Source organism: Elephantulus edwardii, unplaced genomic scaffold (genome assembly GCF_000299155.1).
Source record: "Elephantulus edwardii isolate Elephantulus edwardi_28Jun2011 unplaced genomic scaffold, EleEdw1.0 scaffold00002, whole genome shotgun sequence".
NCBI lineage: Eukaryota > Metazoa > Chordata > Mammalia > Macroscelidea > Macroscelididae > Elephantulus > Elephantulus edwardii.
This window is the reverse complement of record NW_006399752.1, coordinates 12767722-12772721: the sequence shown is the minus strand read 5'-3', so window position 1 is coordinate 12772721 and position 5000 is coordinate 12767722. Positions and strand designations below refer to the sequence as shown.

Below are 5000 nucleotides of genomic sequence, written 5' to 3'. Positions count from 1 at the left end.
GAAAGAATGCTTCATCATCTATGTAAAAATTTTGCATGAGCACAATTAAATGTTCTATAACTTCCATTCTTTGCAATGTCATCCATCATGACAACCACAATGTGACTGGAGTGTTAAGAGTTTATTGTTAAAAATGGCTTCCCTAGCCATTAAATTTTAACTCTGCCATGTGGATGGGAAGAAATATGCAAATAATATGTGTCAGTATATCCACAAGGAGATTAGCTAGTCTCACCACTAAATTGAGTGGCTGCAACAACAGAATTTGAGAATCTCACTACCAGCAAAGAAGAAGCAAGATATTGCAGTGTGCCCAGCAGGCCCGTATGTTCTTGTACTAGTCAGACCAAGGCCTGTGGTAGGAACCGCCATAGCAACTGCAGACAAGCATCAGAAATCTGACATGAGACAGAGGTGGCCTTGGGACTGCTACCCCATGGAGTCAGAACCGGCAGGAGAGGGGAACCATAATTGGCAGGACTAAGATCTTAATGCCATGAGGCTGAAGGCTGAGATGTCAGGGAGCACATTTTATTCTGCTACTAATCTGAATTATAGCCTTTCAATTTTTCTAATTTGGTATTCTTTGCTTTCAGACAAGATTTATTTGACATCACTACTCTATTGGCAATGATAAGCAAAATATGAACATTACCTGAAATGCTCTAACCAAGCTCTTTATTTTACTCTATCATAAAAAATACCACAAAGACTTAGAAACACCACATAAGGACTTAGCGTCACTAAACTCTTAAATGAGATTAGTGTACTTTCATGTCACTGATAGCCTGTATATGTCTCTGAATGCAACGATGAATATCTATCTTTGACCAGTTTATACATTATCTTCCTGCATCATAATTATTATTACCAATAATGCCCACCAAGAATCTTTAGGATATGAGTAATGAGGATGAGGATGGGGTCGGGGCAGGAGCAGATGATTGAGGATCGCCATGAGAGTGATCATAGGGTCGCACAATTTGATGGGTAGAGGGGTGGGTGAGTAAAGGAAATGGTAAAGATTCAGTGTGAAAAACAATGTGTACAAACTTTTTAAGTAAGCCAGTAAAAATAAAAATTTATTTTAAAAATAAAAAGAATCTTTAGGATACATGAGTATCCTACCAAATACATTCAGTGTTGTGTATATAATCCTTACTAAACTCACCAAATTACTAAATCCTTAGTAAAACAAAATGGTTTTATCACCATTATTTTCTAGTTGAAGAAACTGTCTAGCTGATTCCAATTCAGACTGGTTTCCCCATCAGGTTTCTATAAATCTTTATGGAAAGAGATTACCCTAATTCTCCCTTAGGGCAACCAACCGGCAGATTGTAAACTCTGAACTTTGGGTTCGCAGCACAACTCCTGCTATTATTTGCCCTACTATTGTCACCACATACACATTACATTAACATAGCTCCAATTGAGAAGTTTAAAAATAAATAAACATAATGAATGGCAATGTGTGTATGAAACACAATGTTAAAGAAGGATAGCGTGAAATACAATGTATACAAACTTTGCAAGCAAAAAGATATTAAAAAATTGCAAAATAAATAAAAGAAATAACAATTAATTTTGTTTTTAAAGTAAATAGCATGCAATATAGTGAAAATTACAATCCTGCCAAAAGCATTCTACATGTTTTAATGAAATCCCAAGACATATCAAATTATTTTTCTAAGAGATAGAAAAGGTAATTGGCAAATTTATTTGGAAAGGAAAGGAAAGGCTTTCAGCCAAGGTCCATCTGACATTAGCTATAATATCCCTAGTGTCATGTCTTCTTCTAAACCCAGACTGCACTTCAGGTAGTTCTCTGTTAATGTGATGTTCCAGTTGTTTTTGGATAATCTTCAGCAGAATCCTGCTTACATGTGATATTAATGATACTGTTCAATAATTTCCACACTGTCAGAATCAAACCTACTACATAGTTGCAATAACTAAAATAGCGTGTTACTGGTACAATGACAAGCACATAGACCAACGGAACAGAATCAAGTACGCAGAACTTAACCCACCTGTCTACAGTCAACTGATATTTGAGAAAAACAAAACAAAACAAAAAATCAACCAACACTATCAAATGGAGAAACAACAACCTCTTTAACAAATGGTGGAGGCAAACCTGGGCTTCTACCTGCAGAAAGCTGAAACAGGATCCACGACTCACATCATACACAAAAATACACACAAGGTGAATCAGAGACCTCGGAGCAAAGTCTACAACTATAAAGATTCTATGAGACAAAAATGGGACCAAAGTTAGAAGGCCTAGCCTATAGTATAAACATGCTGGCAAATATAGTTAGAAATGCATAACCAGGAGAAGATAACTTCAGGGAATGGGACCTTCTAAAGATTAAGTCCCTGTGTGCTTAAAAACTTTTTTCCTATAGGGTGAAAAGAAAACCTAGTGACTGGGGTGGTGGGGTGGTGGAAATAAACCAAACGAAATCTTTTGGCAGTGACATCTCAGACAAGAGTCTCATAACAAATGTTTAAAGAATACTAAGGTCTCTACAAGAAAAAGTTTGATAACCCAATTGCAAAATCGGCAAAAGATAAGGAAAGACTTTTTACAGGGAAGATATTCAGATGGCAGAAGATATTCAGATGGCCAACAGACACATGAAGTAATGCTCAAAATCACTGGCAATAAGAAAGATGCAAATAAAAACCACAGGAAGTTACCATCTCAACTCAGTTGCAGTGGCAAAGTTTAACAGGACATCAAGTAAGAAATGTTACAGAAGATGTGGAGAGGTGGGGACTCCCATACACTGCTGGTGGGATTGTAAAATAGTACAACCACTCTGGAAGGCAGTTTGGCATTTCCTCAAAAAGCTGAACAAAGAAATCCCATATAACTCAGTTATTCCACTGCTAGGAATATACCCCCAAGAAAATAGAACTGAGACACGAATGGAGATTTGTACACTGATGTTCACAGCAGCATTATTCACAAATGCAAGAACATGAAAACAATCCTTATGTCCATCAACAAATGAGTGGATTGAAAAATTGTGGTGCTTGCACAAGATGGAATTTTATGTAGCACTTAGGATTCAACGATTTTGAAAAACACTACATAGCTAGAGACAGGCTGTAATGCTGAGTGAACTCAGTCTCACAAGGACAAACAATATGTAAGACCATTATTGTAAAAAATAAAAGGATATCTAATAAGACATATAGAAAAGTCCAATAGGGAAACAGAAATCCCATATAACTCAGTTATTCCACTGCTAGGAATATACCCCCAAGAAAATTAGTTACATTTATGAGAATATGGCCAGGGTCCAAAGCTGGCAGGCCAAAGGTTAAGAGGGAGGGCTGCCTAAGAGCATGCCTAAAAAGTTATCCTGATAGAGAAACTATAACCTGAGTATTTCTAATATGAATTTTAATTTACTACTCTCCCAATAAACCCCATAATTAAGAGTTATGTCTATGTATTCTGTGTAGCTAGTGCAATGAATTATGAAACAGATAGAGTAAGGAGATCTGGTGGCCTAGGGTTAAAGAGTTGTGCTATCAACTCCAAAGCAATTTTGGCTAACCCTGAGGAAAATGGGAATCCCAGAACACTTGATTGTGCTTATGTGAAACCTATAATGGACCAAGAAGCAGTTCTCAAAACAGAGCAAGGACACACTGCATGGTTTAAAATCAGGAAGGGAGTGTGCCAGGGATGCATCCTGTCCCCATACCTTTTCAATCTTTATGTAGAACAGATTATTGGGAAGCAGGGTTTTATGAGGAGGAATGTGGCATCAAGATTGGAGAAAGATTCATCAACACCCTATGATGTGTAGATGACACAACCATGACTGCTGAAACTGATGAAGATCTGAAGCACTTCCTGCTAAAGGTCAAGGACTGTGGTCTTCAATATGGATAGAAGCTCAAACATCAAGAAGACAAAGATTCTTACCTCTGGGCCAACTGGCAGCACAATGATAGATGGAGAACAGATTGTTACCAATTACAGCTTGCTCAGATCCACAATCAACACTCTTAACACCAGCAGTCAGGAAATCAAAAGACAAATTGCACTGGGAAAATCTGCTGTCAGGGACCTCTCCAGAGTGCAAAAGAGCAACGTTGTCAGCCTAGGGACAAGGGTGCACCTAATCCAGGCCATGGTTTTCTCAATTACTTGTTACGCTTCAGAGAACTGGACAACAACTACGGATGACAGAATAGATGCCTTTGAGTTGTGGTGCTGGAGAAGAGTCTTGAAGACACCATGTACTGCCAAGAAAACAAACAGGTCTGTCGTGGAGAGAGTGAAACCAAGTCTCTTCTTGGAGGCTATGAGTTTGAAACTCTGCCTCATATACTTTGGGCGCGTGACCAGGAGGACAGGTCCTTGGAGAAGGACATCATGTTCGGAAGGGTGGAGGGACAGCGCAGGAGAGGAAGATCCAGGATAAGATGGATTGATATTGTTTCTGGGGCAATCGGGGTTGGTGTGTCGGAATTAGTGAGACTGGTCAGGTCAGGGAAGGTTTAGAGCTGCTATACATAGGGTCACTATACATCACAGGTAACTCAATGGCACATAACAACAACATAGTATATTGGTTGGGGGTTTTTTTTGTTTTTGTTTTTTTTAATTTAAGCCTCTTGTTTAGAGTCAGCAAGACCTTGTGGAGGGCCTTTGTATTTAAAGTTGAATTATATTTTGGAGGAACATTGTTCTAAGTGATACAGCACTATTCTGTCAATATGCTGTACCGAGGTAACCTGGGGTTGCTGTGATGCTGAGCCTTGTCCAATGGAGTGCCCACGGTGGACAGTATTTGGTGGAGCTCTCAGTTTAAGACAGGTTTGGAAATAGGAGTGGCATTCACTTCCTAAACAACATGCCTCTGGAAACTCTGTGAACTCTGATAAATATTGATAATTAGGTCTTTTGTTCATAAGGTCACTATGAGCTGTGCTGAACTTGACGACTTGATGGCAATCAAAAACAACAATAA

The 5000-nt window shown here is 38.6% G+C and overlaps 1 protein-coding gene across 1 annotated transcript in view; it reads right to left on the bottom strand.

The window, feature by feature from the left end:
• Nucleotides 1-5000, bottom strand: part of MAN1A1 (mannosidase, alpha, class 1A, member 1) — a 293657-nt gene that overhangs the window by 223385 nt on the left and 65272 nt on the right. The window lies entirely within an intron of this gene.